General features: G+C 44.7%; 1 protein-coding gene across 1 annotated transcript in view; it reads right to left on the bottom strand.

Annotated features, from left to right (window-relative positions):
• Basp1 (brain abundant membrane attached signal protein 1) overlaps positions 1-21,841 on the bottom strand; it is a 50,478-nt gene extending 28,637 nt beyond the window's left edge. The window contains exon 1 of the mRNA XM_021183915.2: positions 21,619-21,841. The gene's annotated coding sequence lies outside the window, so the exon portion shown is untranslated. The remainder of the gene's footprint in view (positions 1-21,618) is intronic.
• Positions 21,842-25,998: the final 4,157 nt, after the last annotated feature.

Here is a 25,998-nt window from a genome sequence, read left to right as displayed (position 1 = left end):
TGTGACTAAGGTTCCCAGACTGGGCTTGACCTCGCTCTGTGATGCAGGCAAGCCTTGGATTTCCATGTGCATTCTGCATATATATATTTGGGCCATCAGCCCTGAGTGCCTTCTGTTAACTAGGATGACTTACCTCTGTTCTTGAAGCACATGAGCGAGTGGAGCTCGTCTGCGCTATTTACAAATGATGTTAACAATTGTGGTTTAATCTTGTAATTGGAAACAGCACGAATTCTTTGAATGGGCATAATGACCTAACAAATGCACTTACCATCATTTAATCCCTCTTAAATTAAATGAGCAATCCTCACTTGAGCATTTATTAACAGACCAATAGCCAGGGGATGCGGCTGAGCAGTACCCTGGCCTGGCATGTGCATGACCTGGACTTTATCGCCCAGAACCATAAGGAAAAGAAGAGAAAAAAAAATATCATGCCATAATGGTGAACATGTGAAAAACCTGTTGTAACCCTCACCATGTACAAGAGTAAGCATAAACTCTGCTGTAAAGTACGGACTTGGGGTGGCAGGCATGTGTCAATGTAGGTGGCTCAGCTGTGGGAAAAGTACCACCCTGGTAGGGAATGTGGAAAATGGGGGAGGGAAGGCTGTGGGGCAGGGAGGGGAGGCACATGGCAAGTCTGCATCTTCTGCTCAATTTAGCTGTGAAAATGAAACCGCTCTGAAAAAAAAATGTTATTAAAGAGGAAGAGAGAAAAAACCCACCAGGTCCTTCTTACCTCTGCCGGTTACAGATGAAAATACCCTCAAGAATGTGTGCCACTTCCTGCCTCTCTTCTTCCTGGCCTTTTTCATTCACTCACTCACTGACAAGACGTAAAAGCCAAAAGAAACTACGGATTTTCTGCAACTCATTGTAATTGCTAGAACTATTACTGTAAGAACAAGAGTGACTTCCTATTCCAGGAGCAGCATCATAAAACTGTCTTCCTTTCCCTGTCAATCAAGAGAGAGTGCAGTGCAGGAGGAGCGTGAGTGAGGGGGGTGTGTTTTCTTTAGAGATACCCACATACCCTTGAAACATAGTACTGCATCTAACAGAGGAACAATGGCTCAATGTCCCAGTTCAGATTTTATTTGATTATTTTAAAAACACTGGGTCTCAGAAGCCTGGATCTTTATGTTGCTTCTAGGTGCTAGCTTTCTGGTCTATTCTTGAATAGTTCAGCCTCCAACCTGTTTCTGTGATGTGCCTGATAGGCCAGATTCCTACCCAGAACAGAGCAAGGGTCAGGAGAAAAGGGTCTCACTGGAAGAGCACATGACTCCAGTTCTGCCAAAGATCTAAAATGGGTCTTCCCTTCACCCCCAATAGTGCAGCTAATGTACAGCGCCTTTAAAGAATTCATAGAGAACTTAACTTAAGCTGGAAACAATGACCTCAACTTTAGTGGAACGTTGCCAATCAATGAAAAAACATGAAAATAAAGTAAGATATCCTGGTCACACTGCCTATGACCAATATTCTCTGTACAAAGGAGAAGATACCACTAGACCCTTCTCTCTCCAATTGTGTATTCTCATATTCCATGCAAGACTGTTTGGAACATAATAAGCCAAAGGCCAGAGCATGTTCCACAGACTACAGAATTTTATTTGATAATATTACAATGAAAGGATATCACCATGTGTTTTTTTTTTTAATTCTACTTTAAAAATAGATCTTTGACCAGCTGCAATTTGCCTGCACTCATAGTTTTTTATATTATCGACTCAGGATCAATACTGCAATCTGGTCTTCTTATCGATTCTGTCTTTTGTTTAACCCCACTTCCATAGCCTGTAGAAAAATCCTTGAGTCTGCATGAATTGTGAGTTGTTTCTCACTATTCTCAAAGCTGTGACATCTGCAGGAGAGAACAAAGGTAGAGATGAGGCCCCCAGTGATGTCTTCTATAGAATCCTAATCTCCTTACTTGGAGTGGAGACACATATCCTAACAGGCTTCTCCTCCGAGTATATACCATTGAGTACTAGGTTCCAGTGTATAAATTACGGAGTTAGATAATATATTAAAAGCACAGCATAGATCCAATTGTCTACCTGGTCTCTATAAACAGTGCTTACTACTACCAAAACTATTCTAGACAGGAAGCAAACATCACCCTTCTACTGTATTAACACTTCCTTGATGGCTGTCTCCAGGGAAGAAGGCTTGCGTCAGCATAAATTAACAGATCTGGAATCCAAACCAAGGGTCTTTTATTATTTTTTACTAGTACACGCTAATCATAGAGAATGATGGATTTCCTGTGACATACACATGCATGTCACATGTTCTGATCATGCTCACAGCTGCCCATCATTTCCTTTCCACACCCCGCTCCCTCCCCACAACACATCAAGGGTCTTATTAGACTAACTCAAGTGTGTCTTGTCAACTGTGAGAGGACATTATCAAATGGACATACTCCACCCGTACCAGAATTCCTGAGTGACCAATAGGCTCAGCCTCACTTCTACTCTCAGGCAAAGGAGGACAGAAGTGAAATCTAAGACTAAAATCCTGCCGGGTGTGGTGGTGCACACCTTTAATCCCAGCACTTGGGAGGCAGAGGCAGGTGGATTTCTGAGTTCGAGGCCAGCCTGGTCTACAGAGTGAGTTCCAGGACAGTCAGGGTTATACAGAGAAACCCTGTCTCGGAAAAACAAAACAAAACAACTAGAAACCTTTGTAAAAGTCCCAAAGTCATTTTTGCAGTATGTACTGAGCACGGGATCCATGACTACCCAGAGCCTTTTGCTGCCTGAACTAACAGTGACCATTTCAGAGCATGAAGTGTATGCCTTTAATTCCCACCACTCTGGAGGCAGAGGCAGGAGGATCTCTGTGAGTTCCAAGGTAGCCTGGTCTACATAATTATTTCCAGGCTGGCTAGGGCTACAGAGTAAGACACTGTCTCTAAATAAATAAATAAATAAAATATATAAAATACATAAATACTTTAAATATGCCCTCAATTTGTTGACCTTACAAACTATTTCCTACAGTAAATGAGAGGACTTTCCTCCTATGCCATACCTTCATTCAGAAAGTGCTGGAGCTGGTGGGTAATATTTAGACATGTGTTGATTGACTATTCAGATAAGGAAGAGTTTTGTGGCCTTATTCTTCAGTCATACATCCTGCCAGATGAACAAAGCTAAGTAGCCTTACGGGGCTTAGAATGAGTGCTCGACCAATTTTCTTCTGTCTTACACATTCGTTATTGAGCTGGGAAGTCCTTATTTGGAAAGCCAAGGCAGCATTGCTGGAGATAAGCAAGGTTAAACAGAAAGGAGGCATGGAAAGAATTCTGCACCGTCTATGAAAACTCATGAAGTCCTATCAGTAATTAAACATAATTCACAATGAGTCACACTGTAGCAGTTACACACCTTACATATTTATCAGAAATTACGTCCAGGTCACAGTGCTGAGGAGGAGGAGGACACCCGAGAATAGATGGCAGGAAAGAGGGGGAAGAAAGTCTTGATCTCAGATTGCAACCAACTATAGCAAAACTTTTGATATTCCACTGAAGGGACCTGGGGGCCAGACAAACATTTTTGATAAACAACCAGCTCTCCTGGGTTCCATGGGGCTTCTGAGTGTAAGTTTCAAAACAGACTATTAAAAGTCTTGTCCTAAAGCTGAGCTGAGTCTCTATAACACTCTTAACTACAGGTTTCATCAAATAGGCATCCAATTATTGCCAAGATAAACATCAGTAGGTGTTAGTTGAAAGAGAGAGGGAGGGAGGCCCGAGGGTCTTCCGATTCTTTGAAGTTTTATTTTGGTGAAATAAAAACTCAAGAGAGCCAGCCATAAAGATGAGCTGGGTAGAAACAGAGACCACCTTTACCTGCAGGAGAACTTGGCGACAGTGGGGAGAACCAAGGGACTGTGAGATTTAAAGAAAACTCAGTGCCACTCTGAAAAAGTAAAACAACTAAGATAGACTACTCCCTACCCCCACACCCCCCAAAAAGGCACCAAGACAATGGGACAGGCATTGTTCGGGGGAAAAAAAAAAAAAAAAAAAGGCCTTGAGTCAAAACACAGGTGAGGTGTCATGGGGGCTGCCAACTGACAGGTCATTAGATCACTCATAGAAGGATACTCAAGGGAGATATCTCCAGAGTTAAGGAACGCCCATGTGTTTTCTGTCTCAATATGGCTTTGGGACACTAAACTATAAACATTCCCTGTCAGGAGACAATCACACAGAAGAACCAAGCCACAGGCCCTCATGCCTAGAGTCTCCAGCTGTAGACTTGGGCAGCCTCCCTTCTAAGTGTGGAAATCTCTAAATCATCCTTGCTAAGAACAGACCCTCAGTCTGTGCCTTAGTTCAGAAAAGTATCCCAGTGACCTCAGAGGGAGTTCTCTGCCCAAGCTATACGTGTTCATCAGTTTTCCTCATTCCATCTCCACGAGGAATTTTTAGTGGATGACCACACTGTGGGCTGGAAGATCCCATTAGGGAGGATGCAAGGTATACTGAAACATTCCAGCTTTTTTAAATTCCAGAAGAATTACACAGTAGCATAAGCAGATTCTTTTGAGACAAAGAACTGTGTTTTATTTCAACCAAGATGGCCTATTAAGAAAAAGGATGAGGTTCTACTCACTACATTTGAACTATCAGAGAGTCTCAAATATGAGAGTCATTAGATGAATCTTTCATTCCTATTGCTAACCTGCTTCTCTTTTCTTGTTTGTTGTTTGTTTAGCCCATAATGACATAGTAGCCATGTGACTATTTAGCCCTAATTTCCACTTATCAGTCTGGAAACAAACACTTGTCCGTGCTTCCCACCGGTATAAATAAAAGAATAATAATAAATTGGTTTTCCTTTTCTTCAAACAAGAAAACAAAATTGTCTCAAAGATGAATGTGTCAATTCACATCCAACAACCACACTGGGCCATGCACTATTGAAGTTCTAGGGAAGCAAAAGTCAGGAAGATAGGGTTTCACCTTCAGGAGTTTCCCTGCAAGTCCATCAATCATCCAGATGAAGTAACAGGAAATCAAACAAAACAAAACAAAACAAAAAACGGCAGAGCAGAAGGTGACGGCTGGACTACCGCAGTGAGAGCTGGCTTGGTAACATCTTACAACTTTGATGAGAAACTTAAAAAAGAAAATCCTGTAGCCAAGAGTATAACCTGAAACTATTTAGAAGTCTAATGAAACCTCCACTTTAGGGCAGAAATCGTACCCACATCTGTCTAGACACAGAAGTACACTTCTTATGGAGAACATTTATGGGGAAATAATCTGATGTCAATGCTAGTCTTGAAACTTACAGTGAAGTGTTCAAGTCAGAGTTTATCCAAATAAAATGTGTCCCTTGTATAGATGCCCTCCATCCTAACAGGTCAGAGTCCTTACCACAGGCTCTGACTCACCCCAGCCAGTATACCTTTGTCTAGAACAAAGAACAAATGCCATCCACTTCTTAGATTCAGTAACAAGTCTTCCAAGAAGAAAGACTCGAGAGATCTTCCAAACTATTGGGAGCTTTTCTCAAGATTTTGAAGGTCGGCACATCAAGTCTCCACAGGATTAGGCGCATCCTCTCCCACTGAGACCAAGGGGATACCCGGGGTGGGGGGCACCCTCTCAGGGAAGAGGGGACATTTAAGGACACTCCTGACAGCCTCAAGCACCCACTGCCCATACACAAAGCACACTCTCACTATGTGTTGACATCAGCTCCTCTCAGAAGGCTTTTCCTTCTATATCTAATCTCCCAAAGGCTTGGGTTTTGATAGAAACTTAAGATACTTAAGTGTCTTTTGTTTCTCATGATTAAGACCTTGGAATTAAATTAAAACAATCCAGAATTCCCCCGCATTGTCGGAAAGTGCTCTTTAAGCTAAACTCTTTCAATAATAGATAATTGAACTTGGACTACCTCACGTGCTTAAGATCTACAGATAGGCAGTAGGGAAAGAGGAAGGGCTAAACCAATGACTGACAGAAGCTGACTTCATGCCTATTCTAAGGGTGGGATCCAGTGAGTCTATCAGCTGATACTTATCGCCCTGTAATTTCAGGCCTGCACACTTGCCTGTACGTTCCTTAAAAAAAAAAAAAAAAAAAAAAAAAAGAGAGAGAGAGAGAGAGAGAGAGAGAGAGAGATAAGTCCTGTCTCCCAGCTCCATCAACAAATAAAAATGACTTCCATTATATTTTACTGTTGTTTGCATTTTCTCAGTTTGAAATTAAAAGAGTAGAGACCATGTCTTCATCATCATAGGTTTCCAGGGAGGATTTTGAAAACATGTGAGCCTCTGTTACAAATGCTATTCACCCTTTAATACTAAAAAGGAATTCATTAAAAAAATAAAGCTTGCAAATTTTAGCAACCTAAATATATATATATACACAATTATATATATACAATATATAAATATATACAATTATATATATGTATGTATGTATTATTTAATGTCTCAAATGCTTAAGTGTATACCACATTCTTCTAACCCAATGACAGCAGAGAGTAGGAACAGAACAATCTTCCCATATTCAAACCGGGGTGAAAGATCAGCTTTAGTACCAACAGACTGAGCCCATTCCATGGGCTTTCGAAGAGGTCAGATCTACACCAATTATGTCTTGTGACCCTTTGTGATCCAGAGTGGCTTTTCTTGCTGAATTCTCCAAATCTAAATGCTATCCTCAGGCATTTAAGGAAACCGTGGGAAGAAAAAAGAAGAAAGAAAAAAAAAAAAAAAACCGTAGCAACCACCTGGAAATACAGGTCAAAGGTAGACCGGCCACCTGGACACCAGCTGTGTCAGAATCAGCTGCTCACGAGTCACAGCATATCCTTCCAGCCACATGCATATACCAAGTGTAAAATCCCCATGAAGCAAAGTTGCCAAATGACACTTGGAACTTGAGATCTGAGGAATCTGGAGCAGGAATGGTAAGTCACAGACTCAGAACTTGGGATTGCATAAAACTAACTTCAAGAAGCTATCTGCTCCGTCGCCTCTACTTTTCCTATGTTTTTACTCTATGGTTTGGTGTCATCCACGTGGCGTGGCCCTTTCTGTATGCATTAGGTGATCTATGAAGACGCAACTGGAATATTTGCGTTTGTGAACTGAACTCGTTCCCAAGGACACAGTTTTATGAAAAGGTGTTGATTTGATAATGATCAAATTCTTGTTGCGTAAGTTATTTAAAAGGCATGAGGCGTCCTCAGACCCCTACAATTACTTCAACCATAACTACAGTCTTCATATGTAAAGGTGAGAACTACTGAATTGTTTACAGAAAGTATCACGAATGGAGAGAGAGAGAGCATCCCTGGGAATGCGGCATTCACTGAAGCAAAGGATTTCTTCCTCAATCAGAAATTACTTTAGAAGTCAAGGTTGTATCACAGTTTTAAAAATATAAAAGGTCTAATATAATAGGCACTCCACGGACAAGAATAAGCTTAAGAAACCCAGACATAATGGAGCTGAAGAGGTGGCTCAGTAATAAAGAGCTCTTGCTACTTGTGAAGTACCCGAGGTCCGTTCACAGTACCCATGTTGGATGGCTCAGTTACCTGTAACTAGGGGATCCAATGCCCTCCTCTGGCCTCTGGAAACTCCTGTACTCATGCCGCAGACATACACATAAATAAAAAATATTTTTGAAGAAAGAAAACTAGACACATTCTGTTACAGTTTTCTGGATAGACATAATAATAATAATAATAATAATAAAAACTTTTAAAAATTAAAAAGCAAAGCCAAAGATAGTTATGGATAAGACAATAGGAAAAACAAACAAACAAACAAACAAAAGACTCTCAGGGCAGCCTGTCATGGAGTACATCAAAACGAGGGATGAAGGGAAGAAATCACAGATGTCACTGTGTTTGTTGAAGGTTCATTCCCAGCTGATTCCTGTATGTGGTGTAAAGACAAGGACAGCAATCTGAAACAAGACTTATCTGTCTACCCTGATGTATGTGGCTATGAAGCACGCCCTACCTGCCCTCAGCCCTTTTCCAGTCCACGGATCCCATTAGAAATAGGCCTTCGGGGGTGAGCACAACAGTGCCCTGACCTCAGAGAACTCACAGTTTAGAATGAATGGCCCTAGCATAGAGTTGGGGAACAGTTGATTGTTCCCTTAGCAGGTTTCATAGTCTCAGACCACATGTTCAGCTGCACGCCTAAGACTCCCAGCTTCGCAAAGCTCGGTGAAATTGCTCAGTTCCGATTGACCCAAAGCAAGCGAATCACACTCGTTGACTCGGAAGAACAGACAGGCAGTGTTCACTGCACCCCGCCCAGCTCCCAGTCACTGAGTTGCTCTACACAAGGCTCCCACAATGTGATATTATTTGTTTCCCACCAATAGCAGTTTTAGTCTTCATTTGAGACTCTCTCCTAGGAGGAAGCTCAGCCTGGTGAACCATCAACACTAATTACTTGTAATGTCTCAGGGCTCTAGGACAATTACTACTAAGGTTACTGCCTGGAAACAGAATAATTGCACTAATTGGAGTTCACTATCCAGTCATCTTCATAGTAAGCATAACTGATGAGGTGAATTTAGTGTCCAAATATGGATGTCATCTCAGCTACCACAGGCCACTGGCAGAAGGCATGTGCCTGCCCTGCCATGAATATACTGCATGTCAGACAAAAACAAGGGGCTTGGCACATATCAGATCTGTACAGGATACCTTAAGGGTTAATAAGAATGGCACGTCCCCGCCTTCTGAGTATTTTAATCTAGGAGGAGAAAGACATCCAATCATCACAAAAACGTCCACCATGCTATGAAATGTAAGTATATCGTTGTGGACGTGTCATTTAACCCGTGCCCTTTACTTGACATGATTTTGAGAGCTGGGGAAAGCGTATTCTGGGCAGAAGAGACAGGAAGAATGATCTAGGAGAGTGATAAGGTCATGAGCAGGCATTGTAGCCCGGCCACTGAGAGTAGATGACAGGTGTGTAGGAAAGGAGTCAGAAGATGAACGGGCAGGGCCTGACACATTGGCCAACGGCATCTGTGTTTTATTCAAGATGCAACAGGGAATTACAATTGCTTGTAGGGGGTGAAGAGATGACAGGCTGGAAAGCAAAAGTCTGAGTGATGTCCCTGCAGAAGATGACACTCACTCCATACCAGGCGTAGCTCAGGTATATGACAGTAGGCAGGTGTAAGAGGCTACAGTGCTCTGATACCCAGGATGGGCCTTGGAGGGGATGGCATAGATATCACCTTTCAGGCCTCAATGGAAGAAGTTCTTCTTAAGAAAGTGTGTACTTACTCTAGCTCCTTCACGGGGACCCTGTGCTCAGTCCAATGGATGGCTGTGAGCATCCACTTCTGTATTTGTCAGGCACTGGCAGAGCCTCTCAGGAGACAGCTCTATCAGGTCCCTGTCAGCAAGCACTTGTTGGCATCCACAATAGTGTCTGGGTTTGGTGGTTGTATATGGGATGGATCCCAGAGCTCCCAGAGACTAAACCACCAACCAAAGAATACACATGGTGGGACTCATGCCTCCAACTGCATGTGTAGCAGAGGATAGGAGGAGAGGCCCTTGGTCCTGTGAAGGCTCGATGCCCCAGTGTAGGGGAATGCCAGGACAAGGAAGGGGGAGTGGGTGAGTTAGTGATCGGGGGAGGGGAAAAGGGATAGGGGGTTTTCAGAAGGGAAACCACAAAAGGGGATAACATTTGAAATGTAAATAAAGAAAATATCTAATAAAAAAAAGTGTGTACTTAATGAAGACCACTGATTATGTTTTAAAAATACACATTGTATGGAGTTAAAACATTGAGATTTTAAAATAAGTATAGCATGTATCTTCCACAGGAGATAATCTCCCAGTGAAAGTTTTTATTAAAGATACTAAGTAGATTTGCCTTCCAATTAGGTTAGGGCCCCGGGCTTGTTTATTCCATGGAGTGACATGAAGTTGTCATCTTCAGTTTCACAGTGGGCTAATGAGGTCATATTTGCATTGCTATAGTTAACACTACCTGACATGACCCAAGATTGAAAACAAGAAACCAGTGCCTGACTCACCTGAGAGATCACCCTCTACAGCTGCAAACTGCTCTTAAAAAAAAAAAAAAAGAGCAAGTGCTAAGAGCAGACATACCTGCATCTGCACGTGTCCAGAATGTCCCTCAGAAAAATCCCTTTATGGACCACTACTTGTTTTGTCACAGGGAAAGGCCCCAAAATTTATTAGTCTCAGCTTTTGTAGTCATCAGGGAAGGCACATGATGTCTGACATGGTCAACAATATCCCCTATCTTAATGTTCCACCTATCTGAAGCCTTCCATGAAAAATCCCAGGCTCTTCTGGGACCTGCTTTGGCCAGAACCCCATCTTTGGGGGGCGGGGAGGAGAGGGGAGGGGAGAAGCGAGGAGAGAGAACGTCTACTGAATTCCTACCAATAAACCAGAGGCAGGGGTAAGATCCGGAAGTGGCTCACACATATGCTCCATGCTTCTGTCCCCTTTACTGCCACTGTTGATAGGGCTTCCCAAGAAGTTCCCCCAGAATAATTCCCTCCTGACTCTGGAAAACATAAGGATGGCCCACCTCCCTGCACTGAGAAAGCCTTTCTCTGATCCTTTCTTCAGTCTCTTGCAGTGTTTGGGAGTCATCATGTAGAAGAAAAGCTGTATAAGACAATTTCCATAGGAAAACTCAGTTTTCCCATGTGTTCTATTCAACTACTACAGGATGCTTGTTGCCTACAGCACGGGGGAAGCGGGGGTAAAGAGTCAGAGGCCCCCTTCTATGTGTCCAAGTACTTCATGAGAATTGCACAGATAATGGGACCTGCACACCCTTTTACCACCCTTAACCCAGTAACTTCAGGGACCTGTCTGATTCCTGCTTTCTCTAGTGATGAGAATCTGAGAAAAATTAACTTTTTTCCCCATACACCAAATGGGAACCTTTATGCTTGGCTTCAATGGCTTCAACCAGGACTCTAGTTGTATAGACGCCCCCTTGCCCCGACTCCCTCTTGAGATAACGGAGCTTCCAATGGTTTCCAAATTTTGAGATCAACCAGAAACTATCATTAGCTGAATTGTACACCCCTAAAATTCCTAAGTTGAAGCTCCACTTCTTATATGGTGAACAGGCCTACCAACGGGTAATTCAATTAATTCTGAAGCGGACAAAGCAGAACCTAATCTAGTCTGGCCTGTGTCCTTACAAGAAGGGGAAATTAGAACATCCAGAAAGACAGCAGACATGTGTACACCCTGTGATGGTTAATCTTCATCATCAACTTGACTGCATTTACCATCACCATGGAAACATGTCTAGGTGCTTCCGAAAATGTAACTGAGGTAAGACCCACCCCACCGAGGAAGGTGAGAGGAGGTATTCAATGGAATAGTGACCTGGCATTACTCAAAAGGAGGGAGCCAGCTGTCCCAGCATTCCTTTCTTTCCCAACTCAAAAAGGAGAAGGCAGCCAGAGGGCGAAAGAGGAATTGCCTCCGAGGAAACCACCTCTGCAGCTCCTTGATCTAGATCTCCAGCCTCCAAGAACCACGGGGAAAGAACCTTTGCTGGGTCTGTTTCCCTGTCTGGGAAGCTTTGGCTGGCTGCCGGAGGGAGGGTACTAGGAGGAGAGCCAACACTTGTGCCTCCACGTCTGTAATGTGAGTCTGCCCACCCTACCTCCCCACTCACCGTGCCTCCTCTCCCTCCTTCACACTCCTCCCCCTTCCTTCCCCACAGACACCACGAAGAGTCAAGGGGAGTGCTTGGGTTCCAGAGACCACAGGCTGCTGACACCACACTACGTAGCTTTGCTTTCCACACTAGGGGAATCCAGACACTTCTGGAACTAGAACGGAATGGCTTTCCCCTCTCCCCTTCTAGAAATATGGCTGTAAAAGTACCCTGGCTCAAACTTCCCTCATGTTGGCCCATTTCCTCCTTTGCAGAAGTGGTTTTTGTTTTTTACCAACATCTGTATTACCGAGAAACCTACTACTCACAATTCCTCTTTGCCCCTCACGACCGGAACTATGGAATAAGCTGCAGAGGCAGATAGAGGTGTTAGAGGTTCTTGGGGAAATGTATCCCAGCCAACTGAATGTCACACTAGCCTGAGTATACCAGTATTCTAGACCCTTTCTCTGTTGGCTAGTTCCTCAACTCAGCAAACTAAGCACACAGTAGCCAGCATGCCAGGGCACACTGGTTTGCCATGAACCTGTTACTAATATTAACATCTTAATACCCTAAGGGTATTTTTTGAAAGGCATACCTCCCTCAGTTCTCACCTTCCTCCAGTAGAAATCTCGCCCAACTCAAAACCAGCTCTGGGCCCACTCTCCTAACAAACAGCAGCTCACACTTTTGTTGGGTTTTTTTCTGTGGTGTATCAGTCTGGACTCCTTTGCTATTTCTCTGAGAGTCTCGGTTTGAGCAGCTCACTGTAGAGATGACAAATGACCCTTTAATGGTGTGCCTAGCCAAGGGGTATCAAAATAGGAGACAGATCCATCAAATCCCACGTCGCCACACAGAGAGATTCCAGTAGCACAAGCCCACTGTCCCAATCTGGAAAATGCTCAGTCGGTCCCTTCCTTTTCACCTTAATATGCATTGGTTGCTAGAAACAAAGACACAGTCAAAGAATGTGCTGTTATTGGCAGCTTTAATGTTTCAAGAGCAACAAACAGCTAACACTGTTTGGGGGTCACTGGAGTAGCACCATTGGGGATCACTGTAGTAATACCATTTAGGGGTCATTGTAGTAACACCTTTAGGGGTTAGTGCCATTTGGGGGTCCCGTATCGACTTCTGCATTTGTTTTGTTGTCAGGTTGTCTTTTTGTTAAAATTTCCTCCTTCAGACCAGTTGTCAGTTAAATATACTACTCTCAGAGATATCAATAGAATTCCTTCGCCATTGAGAGGTCATCTTGTCTTACCTTAGTAAAATCAACTGCTAGGATCCTATGACATGATTGCCTTGCTCTGCACTGTCGTCAGTTGAGTTCACCCAGACCCTGTCCATCCAAGACCCCAGTACAAAGAAATACAGAGCCAAGCTCTCTGGATGTCGGAAACGGAAGTAGTCAGAGCACAAAGCCAGTGGTAGACTAAATGAGCTAGTCATGATTTTTTTCCCCTGCCTTTGTTTCATCCACCAATGAAAGAAATAGAAAACCACCCATGAGCTTTTCCATTGGTCAGTCATTGCACTGCAGGAAAAAAAAAGAGAGCTCTCATACTATTGTGAATCAGAAGGATGGTGCACCTGGGAGTCAGCCATCATCTTGATACACAACACTCCTATCTGTATAAAAACCAATCACTAGCAATTCTGAAGCCACGTTTCTAGAATCCAATTGAGTGAGCCTTGGGACGTTAGAGCTTGAAGTGTCAGCAGAAGATCACCATGGCTACTGAGAAAGCCCTGGTACCACCACAACCCCGCTCAATAGGGTGCTGCTTGTAATGTTTACCTGAGGTTGCATGATCAAAACCCTCATGAACTACTGTCATCACCAATTGTTAACCAAGGTTCAGGCCATTGTCCTTGAGAATATGGATCATGCAACGATTCCAAGATACCTTAGTTGATCATATCGATGCCTTTAGCAAACACCCAAGTGGTCCCCTAACTTCACCCTACCCTATCCATGGACTACAGGACAAAGGCAGGGGAGTGGGAGGGGCCTGCACACCTAGAAGTCACAGATTTCTCCTTATTTTCCTTCTTTCCAATCATATTTGATGACCCTAAAAGCAAATACAGAATGCTGATACCATTTTTCCCTGTTCAAACAGCTGAGGACTTCTGTAAAAATCAAAGACAGCAAATATTCCTACAGGACCCTGAGTCTCAGAACCAACCTCAGACGGCCTGGACAGTGGAACACAAGTCCCTGCAGACTCCACAGTCCAACCAGAACTTTGTTTCCTGTATCTTTAAGGACTGGCAATGGGGTGTTGCTGGCTTCCTTTCTAGTACACTAACTCTTCTTAAGAGTCTGTTAGTATTTAACTCTCCTCTTGTCTCAGTCTGTGGGAACAGTGTTTTGAATAGACCACCAATGGGAACTAGCTGTCTGCCTTTTCAAAGCCTCCTCTGCTAGGCAGGCAATCCAGGAAGTTCATAATACACAAACATCTACCAGGCAAGCGCAAGCAAGCCTTCCTCGCGCGCCGATTTCTTCATCAGCACAGAATACAACTCCTCATTTCCGTTTACCCTAGGAATATATTCACTTCTGAGAGTACTCATGACTGAAGAAGCATTCTGAAATCTGTGAAGTCACTTACAAACTGCAGGTTTCTCTGGAAAACAAAAAACAAACCAAAACAAACAAACAAACAAACAAAAACACAACTCCTCAAAGCTCCCGGTCACACAGACAGACGTCTAGACTGTTTTAAATGTGAATGTAAAAGTCTTCTACCTAAAGCAAAACTTAATAGTATGTCCCAATCTGAGTACATGTAAACAAAACTTGCTAAAACCAATTCCAAACATTCCAGAATTAAACTCCATATTTAACAGACGAATCAGAATACCACAGCCCTTTCAAATGTCCAAATCAGCTCAAATAGAGTATCTGGTAATTCTAAAGAAAAAATTGGATCTCCTGCTTCCTGAAACTTCCAAACCAGACAACTCCAGCAATGGGCACAAACACTCTGGGCAGCTGACACCTCTCTACAAAAGTGCACACACAGGATGTCTTCAGAGACCTCCAAATACTTTTAGGTCATTTTGACTCAAAATTAGTCTAAAACTGGCTTTTTTTTTCTCCTCAAATGTGTACCATTTATCTACAACCCCTTAATTCTGCAACCATCGTTCACTTTAGGAGGAAAGGCTGGTCTTTTGGGTCATTTTAATGCATGTCATATATTATTTGGAATAAGAAGGAAATCACATGTATAGGATGTAAGAAATAGAGCCAAGGTGGATGACACTGGGGATAAAGGATTAACAGGTCATTTCTAGGGAGCTCCCGCTGTGGGCAAGTGTGATGTAATAAAGGTGAAAGAGTCCCCATAGAGAGGAACAGGCAGAGGTGCAGGAGACCAGCTGAACTGTCAAGCAAGGGTGACACAGAGAGAGAAATGGTATGGTACGGTGGTGGTGGTGGTTGTTATAAGTTTCAGGCCATGATATGAATAACCCAATTGGGCATTTTGATTTTTTTCTTCTGCCTTACTCTGTTGGGTTGTACAGCAGAAACGTCATCCATACTGGGAAATAACCTGCCTTCCCCATAGTCATGAACCAGCTCACAGGACTTTGTGCAAACCACTGGACTTCCCTAAGAGTTCCAAGGTCAGTATTTAGGTACTGAAACTTCCAACCCTCTGCTCCACGGGGGCCAGAATTCACAAAGAGCTGAGGTCCAGATAGGAACTGGAAACACTTTCTGTATGTGTATCTCGCATGAAGGTAGACAGGCTAACAAAGTAACCCTAACTGCACAGCTGGAAACAGCTGTACCACTGCCCAATTCCTAACTCCAGAGCCGAATTATGGCTAAGACATTGGGAATACTGCTTGTGCCTGTGACTACTGAAGGCAAGAGAGGTAGAGAGAGAACTCATGCTTATTGAAAGTCTGAATAATTGGCACCATCATTATCACCATGCCAGGAAAGACTGACTTGAAGACATTAGCCTTTAGGCCCTAGAACAAAGCCATCTCTAATCAATAGGCCTTAAGTGTATCTACTACTTGGATAGCTAAACTGTTTAGTAGATCTCTTTTTGTTGAGAAACTTAGTATCATTCACTCTAGGTAAAATACTGAGAGTGTTAGCATGTTAAAAATTACTTACTTAGCTTTGAGAGTTTGTGTTACACTAGATAAAAATGGACCAATAATTACCTTCAGTGAATGAAGTAGGGCTGAAAACCATCAGATCTTAGGCACACTATTTGACTCTCTACTTTCCATTTATTTATTAGTGAGATGAGTATTATATTAGTGTAAGGGAATTAAAATTCAATCATGGCATGTGTCATCACAATATAATGGCATCCTGGAACTAGGAAGTACCTTGCTAACATCCTCAAGGAACGATAGCTCTGAGTTTGATTTTTTACCCACTGGTATCTAACTTCTTCCAGATGCTCCCAAGACCTTCTCATGAGCCTGGCTTGTAACACTGACCCCGTTTTTAAGAAGCACGTGACCAGCTATAGACATAGAGGATGAAGGAAAAGATATGGGTGAATGTTGACTCAAAGGATGGGATGAGCAAGGATGGGTCATGGTCCTAACTTGATAATTTTTCCTTCATCCTCACAATCAATCTACCTTACAACCTCTACTTTAAAGTTGAGTGCTGAGGCACACGGAGGCTAAGCAGTTTGCTAAAGTTCATCTAGCTAGCAGTGGCAGAAACACCTGAGACAGGATTCTAGGGTACTGACCGCAATCCCAGTCACGCCAGCCTATAAAAATCATATCTTTGAATACCCCCATAATACAGTGCACAAACTATTGCTAAATTATGTATATACAAGAAAAAGAAGTGTTTAAAAGCTATTAAAGTCCGTATATCCAAAAGTGAGTTTCAACTAAAGTTTAATTCATGAAAAGTTGACAGAGCGCTTAAAGTGACACCTGTTAGGGTTTTGCCTTCTCCACTGTACCCCACACTTCTTTTACATTCTTCTGAAGTATTTCCTTATGTCCAAGTCCCCTCTGGTGCTCACAAATAGTTCCTATTTCCAAATCTCCAAAGCTTTCAGGAATGTCTTCCCGAACTCCCACTTGGCCACACCCTCTGGGCACCAAGTGTCTCAGCCACTCAGAATCCTCTCTGCTCTATGTGTTTCCTGGGATTTGTATCCTCTGGGTCCAGAAGGAAAACCACGACTGGGCTCCTTCTGCCTCAATTCATCGCATGCCCAACTTCCGGAGGGAAAGGAAGGAGGTTTGAAGCCTACCATTTCCTACTACGGAGTCTCAGAATGAAAACTGATCTGCACCCTGGTGAGAACACAACTGTGATTCTCTGCTCTCAAAAGGTTCACCACTCGACATTCTGACCTAACATTTATCTGCATGTTTGTCTTCCTAGCTACAGAGGGATTGGCTTGTAACAGGAGTTCTCCTTTGGCAGACTGGTCATGGGCCCTCTTGATTTTCATAAGCAGCCCTGAGACCCTGTGACCCACTTTGGATCAAATCCACCCAGTGGATCCATCCAGCCTAGAGAATACCAAATTGTGTACATGTATCACATATATGTATATATCATGTATGTGTGCGTGTGTGTACACATATGAGCTATCTGGGTCCTTTCATATTGAGGTCGGCTGTTTCTGACTGACTATTGCTAAGTACTCAGGTTTTCATGTCAGCCTGGGTCAGAAATGCAGCTCAACAGTGGTAGAAACTGGTCAGTTATGTCAGTTCCATTTACTCCGTCAAAGGACACACACAGAGAGGTTAAGGAGCCCTCAAGGGCTACTCACCATTCTTAGTCATTCACAGACATGTGTGATCCTTGTTATAACCTGAAAATGGTCATTACTACCTCTTTTTTTTTTTTAACTGAAAGATGTTCCACACCCAGTTTCTTTCCATTAAAACCTGGGAAATCTCCCTGCAAATTTCCCCCCAAAACACATATTTTATATTGAAAGCAATTCTGCCTGTTTGCATCTTTGTCGGTGTTTCAGAGAGCAGTCTCATGCTCACTGAATTAGTTCAAGTCTGGGGAGAGAATGAATTAGAGACAGTCCTGGAGAAAGCCAACCTGTCCTTGTATGTGGGGGCTATCTAACTACCTAGGTTACCAGCTATCATGATCATCAGGGAGAGCAGAAGTTGAAAATTGCTCACAGCAGTAAAAGTCTATGCAAACCCCACAAGCCAGATACCAGCTTTGACGTAGTTCTCGGGACATTTTTAGACAGCTTTTAAGAATGAAATTTTAGAAGAGATCACAAAAATCAGACCAAAACAAAAAACAAAAAATACCTGTAGAAGTCCTTTATTTGGTAGTATTTATTCCAGCGTGTAAAGTGGAATAGTGACTAGTGGGAGTCTGGGACCTGAAAAGGAACATCTTACCTAAACTCGAGGCAAACAATATATCTTAGAAGTATTGGCAGGAAGATTTCTCCTTTCAAGTATGTATTTATGAGGACAGAAATGAACTGTTTTCAAAAGAGCAAACAACATTCCAAAACAACTCCTTTAGCACAGTCATTAATAGGATTTTATAATATATATGTATATTATGTATATATATATAATGTACATATATATATGTAATATATGTATATATAATGTATATATGTGTGTGTGTGTATCTATGATGCACATATGCATGTGTGTATTTACATGCTACTTGAGCTATTTGAAGAATGCCTCCAATGTGCAATGTTTTACACAACGGCCGTGAGTGGCACAGACATCTACTTTACAATGAACAATATTCCCAAAAGGTAGGTTCTTCTCCGATTTCATGCCCCATTTATTTTGACCATGAAATGCAAATGGCTTGAAGTTAAAGGGAAATAAAAATAAAGAAAAACATAATTAGTACATTTAAAACCATAATGTGATTTGTTCTGGAAAATCCAGGAGGATTATAAAGAGGCCTCAAAGCACAGGGAGCTGAAGGCCCTGCCACTGAGTATTTAAATTAGGGTAATGGAGGGAGATCCATTTCCTAAGCCACAGACAGCGTGAACACCAGCTAAGGGACACAAATGTCCAGATAATCAATAGAGTCAACTGCTGGCACACTATATCAAGATTTTAAAGAGCTCCCTTCATCTTCTGCTAATGTTTAGCAAGAAAGCTGGCTAAAGAAAAAAAAAAAAAAAGTAACAATATTTTTAATTGATTTTCAAATTATTTTGCTTAAAAACTTAAAGCTCACTAATTGAAAGCTATTGGTTTTAGACTATATCCTAGCACTCTCCTCCAAAAGCACTACGGGGCGGGGGGGTTTATTAACGTACAGATAACCCTCTAAATTATACTACTCAATGCACAATTCATACGGGATAATACATGACTCTGATTACATGGAATTCATTGCTAAGCCTCAGAAAGAATAGAACCCTTGCCATCTAAGATGCTGCCAGACACCTTACCAATTATAAGCTGCGACATAGTGAGCGTGGTCAATATTGAGGGTATTTTCAGGTTTTTTTTAAGGAACAAAGGGGAAGATTGACGATTTCTGCCACGTGTTATTCCACCAGGACATCCTGGGGCATGAGAAGCCCTTCACACACAACCCACCACTGCAGAAGTAGGCCATTGGGCTCCCGATACAGATAGTAAGTCCTGTTTTGAATAACACGAGTAAACCAGCACCAAAGGAAACCTGAGGAGCCATAAGCTGAGAAATACATCATTTGAAAGAAAATCTGCCCTCAAAGGGCTATCATGGCTCCCGTTGAATGGGGGGAGGGGGCATTATGAACTTGGTGCCATAAGCTGAGAAATACATCATTTGAAAGAAAATCTGCCCTCAAAGGGCTATCATGGCTCCCGTTGAATGGGGGGAGGGGGCATTATGAACTTGGTGCTTCACCATCTTCTTCCCAGCAATGCCAGCGCCTTCTTCCTCCCCCCATCTCAGAGGGGCTTGCCCTTTGGAATCCTTAATGAAACAATAAAGTAGGAATCAAGAGAATTCAGAGAGGCTTAGCCCTCTGAAAAGGTAACCATTTTCTCATGCTGGCTTCCGTAGGCCATCTTGTTCGTTCAAATGCCAAGATGTCTTAATCTGTCCCAGGTGGTATCACCAGGGGCAACACCATCGCTGGTCTGAGACTAATGTTATTTGGTCAAATGCCCCGCAATAAAGATCTGTCAGGCAAACAGCTAATTGGTGCAAACTAAGAAAACCACCTTCCCTGCAGTGCGTTACATTTGAACAGAAAGAACAATGGACAGTTCTAGAAAGGAAAATAGCAGTGTGCGTTTAAAAATAAATATATTAAATCCACAATTCCCCCTCCCTGATTTTTTTTTTTATTTTTGGATGATTGAAATCTGTAAAAAAAAAAAAAAAATGGGTAAAATGTGAAACCTTGAGGTGGGAGGGGAAACATACACAAGACCGCAACCAAGCTGCGCGGAGAGGGGTTGGGGGGGGGGGTGGTCATTTGTGTCCAAGGGTTTCGTGAAACATTTAGGGCAAACGCCTTTGTTCCTGGGCTCCGGAGGGGAGTGGGTGGATGGATGATGGGGAGATCAGATGGGGCTGCCTGGCCCTCCACACCCTGCTCTCCGGCGCATGCGCGAGGCCAAGACAAAGGAATAGGTAATTACAGTCCCGATTCATTCATTTTGCCTGCAGTACCGGAGGTCTGTGAGCCCTTGCTATATTCCCAGGGGTAGGGGTTAATCCACACCCCAGCAGCAGTCCCCTTGATACCTGTGTTTTATTTTAGCCCGCCACGTAAGTGGCCAGTGGTCTCGGCCAAGACAGAGGTGTGTCAGCTCCCGTGCAAAACCCTGAAATCGCACCCATGTGCGCTGTGCTCCTTTGAACAGCGTGAAAATCACTGGGGCAGAGGCCGTCCACCGAGTTCGCTCCAAGGCGGAAACGTCTCGGGGGAAGCAGATTAGGAACAGGGCCAAGCGTTCGATGAATATTCATGAAAAGAATGCGGTCCCCAGCCACGCATTGTGTGCCATCGGATCCAGGGATTCTGATTTTTTTTTTTTTTCCTTTTAATGGTGTGGGGAAGCGGGAACCAGACATTGGGTTGTAGCATTTGAGCTACGGGGGGGGGGGGGGGGGGGGGGAACTATAGAAATCTTGGCTTGCAGAAGGGTTGAGCCCGCTCGGGCCGCGGGCTGTCAGGTTCAAGCCCACACACACCCCCAGGCTGGGGCGGCGGTGGAGGCGCGCGGCCCGCTCTCTGAGCGCAAGGCTCAAAAATTAAAATAAAATGCTGGCGACGTCCACAGGTTAGTGGGAAGACAGCTCAGCCGCAGACCAGGCTGGGGGCTTTAATCTGCCCCGGACGTGCACACCGCCTTCCGAACCTCGTGTTCCTCGGTTACCCTAAACCAAGATCTAGGAGTCCCGAGGGCCAAGCCACCCCCGCCCCTTCCGATCTGACCAGATTCCGCGTCTTCTTTCTCCCTCCCCACCCCACCCCACCCCCATCCTCCATCTTCTGTTACTGCGCCCCTCACACCGAGCGCCTACTCCGTGGCTGTGCGGATTCCGCTGACAGAAGGCTGGGTTCAGCCCACAGAACCGTGGCCAGTGGACTCGGTGCGTTTAAAAGGTTTCGCATTCGGTTTTTCCCTGTCACCAGAGCTCCCCACCCACCACCCCCTCCCTCCCGAACTCGGTTCGTCCGCCTCGCCGCCACCCCCCTCCAAGCCCCCCACCCTACGAAAGGCCGAAGCTGTCCACCTGGGGGAGAGCATCACCTTGGATTTCCAAATGCGACAGAGCCCACATAGAGGAATCCCATGCCCACTGTGTCTACACCCGGCCGCACCCCGGCTGCACCGTTGGAGAACCCTAGGCTTCGGGGTGGGGCGGGGCCCTGGGGAACCGGTGGCCCGGAGTCCGCGATGGCCTTAGGGACCCACGGCGCGCCTCCTTACCGGCTTTGGGTGCCTGTGGCGGCCCTGGGTGAGCGCGGTGCCTCCAAGGGGCCCGGGTGGCTGGTGTCGTCCGGCCGAGTGCCTGGTCGCTCAGCAAAGGCTCTCTCTCTCCCGGCTCGACGGCGGAGCCCGGAGCGTGGAGCGAGTTGGAGCGCTGCCGCCGCCGCCGTCGCCGCTGCCGCTACTGCCGCCGCCGCTGCAGCCTCTGCATTTCTCGATCGCTCCCCCTCCCCTTCCTGCCCAGCGCCCTCCCCCCCGCGCGTCCGCCCGCCCAGCTCCTCCGCTCGCCGACCCCGCCCGCCTCGCGCCCGCCCCTCCTCTCCCAACCCGCGGCCCTCACCCCTCCTGCTCCTTTCGCGCCCCGCCACCCGGGAGGGGGTCCCCCAACTTCTCTCCACCAGCAGCCACTGCGCCCCGAGACGCCCCGTGATCCAGCGCCCCCGTCACCACACCCGCACAGTCACCCCCACCCACTGCTCTCCTCATCCAGATCCCTTACCCGCCTCCCCAACAGTCTCTGTCAGTCCCCCTCCTCCTATTCCCTCCTTGCACGCCCCTCCATCCCCCCCAACCCCCACCCCCGGCGGGACTGTCTGTGGATTTCTCTCCTCTCTGTGTCTCGCACACATTTTATTTGAAAGCATTGAATACGTAGCTCAGGCTCTCGCTCAGACTTAAGGGGCTGATGAACTACGCCCCCGCCGTAACCAGCTTTCTCTGCACCCCAATCCAGCCCCGCTCCAGACGACGGGCTTAGATTCTGCTATCACGTAGGCAGTGAGCCTGGGGAAGACGCGATGCCTCCCTTGAAACCATCAAGACAGATATCCGCTGGTTTAGGGTGTCCCCCAAGGCAAGCATCTGGGGCGCCTCCGGCAGATGCTCGCCCTCTAGGCCTGATCAGGAGGCTCCAGCTTTGCAAGGCGCCACCGCCCAGAGCTCAGGTTCGGGTTGGAAGGGTGGGCGGCGCCGCCTCAGGGTACGTTCTCCGGACTTCGGAGAGAAAGAAACGAAGAAATGCACCCTAGGAAAAAGGGCTTCGACTTTTTGTGCCTGTGCTTTCATGGAAGTCACCAGCTCTCAGGCTGCTTAAGATGCTACTCAGAAGCGCGCCCAGCCAGACTGTGGCCATCCGCGCCAAGTCCTCGTGGCCTGGTCGGCGAGCACTTTGGGTAGCACCGCGACACACAATAGCCACCAGGGTTAGGAGATGTGCTCGCTATGCTTACCTGTTGGCAAAAATAAAATGAAAAATAAAAATTTAAATTTGGAAACTAACACATGGTGACATCTTCTAGAACCACAGCTCTTTCTTCAGACAAAAGCCAATTTTACCATCCCGCAAACCCATTGAGCCCTGGAAGTTCGGTTCGCGGCACTTTGGCGCCCTCTGGCTGTATCAGGGTTGCTTGCTTGTTCTGCTTCGTCCTGAAAGAATAGCGGCGGGGGTAGGGGTGGGGGAATGGAAATGTATGTTGCCTTCTTGGTTGGATCTACCCTCATGAGTGAAGCACGGATTTGGGATGCGCTTGCCCTCCGCGTCCGTAATGACAAAACACAACTACATTTAAGGAGACGAATGCCAAAGGTAAGTGCTATCAGTATCTCAGATTGGGGGGGGGGGGGGTCACTTTTTTTTAATAGAAAAATAAATAACAGAACTTTAATAAGATTGGCAAAGGAAGTGCCACATCTTAAATCAAAATGTGATGGGGGGGTGAAAATATTTGTGGTGGCTGCCACTTCCTCCTCCTCTTCTTCTTTCTTCTCCTCCTCCTCCTCCTTCTCCTCTCCTCTTCTTGTTTCTTCTTCTCTTCCTCTCCCTCACCATCTCCCTCTTCCTCTTCCTCTTCTTCTTCTCTCTTTCTCCCTTTTCTCCCCATCCCTACCCCCTCTATTCTCCCTCCCTCTTTCTCTCTAGATAAATAGATCTACTAATTGATTGATTGGCTAATATTTCTTTCAACCTTCTCTCACCCTCCCATCTTTCCACTGCTTAAACTAACTAAACAATCAAACAGTGCAAGAACAGGAAATCAAATCACAATTTAGCTATGATTTGAGGATTTCTTTCTCTTATGTCAGTATACCACCTATAAAGCTATTTTGGGTGCTATGGTTCTGACACCAGCACCAATTATAGCAACCAAAAATGTTTCCAGGTATGACCAAATATCCTCGGGGGGGGGGGGGACTGGTTGAAAGCTGGCGAGTTAGTTTTAAGCTCCTTAAAGCACTGGTATATTCTGTTAACTAGATGAATGTGTATAATGTATGGTATTTACTGTTTGCTAAAGGAGCTAAGGAGTGTATGGGTTGAGGGGGGGATGGTTACACAGTGTGGCGTCATTCATTTAGGATTTGGATATTTTTTTATCCCGGTGATCATCTTAAAATTAATGGAAATTTCCACAGTATTTTCAAAATAAGCCTATAGGTATTGTCTTCCATTGTGTATCCTCATGTTTAATTTTAAAAAAATAACAGATAAGATAACAATTATTGTTCAGTCACTTCAGTGCTGCTGGCTAAGTTTTTAGGATGGAGAGAGGAAAAACAAGCCTTCCAAAGGTGTGTCTGGAATACAGATCACTGGTTACCATGGAAACAGGAGGCCAAAGCTTATATGGATGACCGGAATTGCAAGTGTCTCTCTTTGTTGTGGTCTCTCATCAGATTTGTTTGCCCCCTTCTTCATAAAAGATTATAAATGAAAAAAGGGGGCGGACTCAGGACAAGGGTGCAGCTCAGATGTGGAGCATTTATCTGTGATGCTGGAGGCCCTGACTTCAATCCACAGGGTCACATATGTGTGTGTGTGTGTGTGTGTGTGCGTGCACTCATACATGGAGGAGATTCAACAGAGACGGGGGGGGGGGGGCAGCAGTAAAGGGAGGAGGGTCATCTCTGGTAAGGCCTCTCACGTTCTCTTCAAAACGTCTTTAAAATACACATGCAGGCAATCAGTGATGAAGCTTAGAGTTTTGGAAAATCCCTGCACTGTCTGGTGTGAATATTACAGGCTCATGAGTGTCAGCGCTTAAAGGGTTAAGGATGTGATTCACAGGAAACTTGCTTAGCCTTCGCCATCACCGCCTACAAAAAAGTATGCTTTCCTTTCCAAAAGAATGAATATTTTTTAAAAAGCAAAGCAGACTATACACCGTATGTATTGCCTCGGACTGCCATTTTTTATTGACTCTAGAACTTGTCCCAATAAACCCTAACCTACATTATAAAGGCTTTCATCAAAAACACAAATTGTATTGCACACAAATTGTGCTTCTTGTTGCTAAATGACTTGCCACAAAACTGTTTGCAGCATAAGGCCCCCTGTCACTAAAAAGATGTCACCCCATCTATTCTGCTCTTAAACCTGGGGCCTGCATTACCAGTTAAACCACCGACATTGAGTTAGGTATACAGAGCTAGTCTCACCTTCCTGTCTTACCTCTGAGTCCTTGCCCTACCTCTCCCACCAAGGCCGAGTGTCTGTCACCCTCAGTTCACCCAATAAAACAATATGAATGAAGAGAGACCACAGTGTCTGCCCACTCACATCACTGGGGTGACCCAAATCCACAAAGACCCATTTTGAAAGTATATTCCACTCTACTAACATTAAAAAAAAGGGGGGGGGGGCACAGAACCAACAGATCTCACCTACAGATTACAAACAAAAGGTTTATGTTATACATCAACCTGCTCTTTCTCCAAATATACTCAAGATTTTCTTCAAAGGAAAAAATATCAAGGTCTATGTGTCTTTTTTATTTTCCTTCCCCCTCTCCAACCCCAGTGTCACAGGTCATGTAGCCAAAGGCAAGGGTTTCCTTGGTTTGAACAGTGCTGTGAGTTGTCTTGCTTCCCAGACAACATTTGGCAATGTCATCGGGTTGTCGTGTGAGATGGAACTGGTTGGTATCTAGTTGGTAGAAGCCAGGGGAGAGCCCCACAGGAGAGGAGTCTCCAGCCCAAAATATCAGTCGTGTTAAGAATGAAGAGGCGGGGCTGGTGAGATGGCTCAGTGGGTAAGAGCACCCGACTGCTCTTCCAAAGGTCCAGAGTTCAAATCCCAGCAACCACATGGTGGCTCACAACCATCCGTAACGAGATCTGGCGCCCTCTTCTGGAGTGTCTGGGGACAGCTTCAGTGTACTTACATATGATAAATAAATAAATCTTTAAAAAAAAAAAAGAATGAAGAGGCTGAGAACTTCTGGTTGAAAATTGAGTATGTCATTCTATCGAGTTGGAGAAGGCAAGTTGACTTTGGTAGTGGTGGTGGTGGCAGCGGCAAAGATGGTGATAGTGGTGGTGGTTTGGTTTGGTTTGGTTTGGTTTAGGTTTTGTTCTTTATTTGTTTTGTTTGTTTATATT

Source organism: Mus caroli, unplaced genomic scaffold (genome assembly GCF_978045245.1).
Source record: "Mus caroli unplaced genomic scaffold, Mus_caroli_1 scaffold_16, whole genome shotgun sequence".
Taxonomy (NCBI): Eukaryota; Metazoa; Chordata; class Mammalia; order Rodentia; family Muridae; genus Mus; species Mus caroli.
The sequence above is the reverse complement of the archived record's forward strand: the minus strand, read 5'-3'. Positions and strand labels throughout refer to the sequence as shown.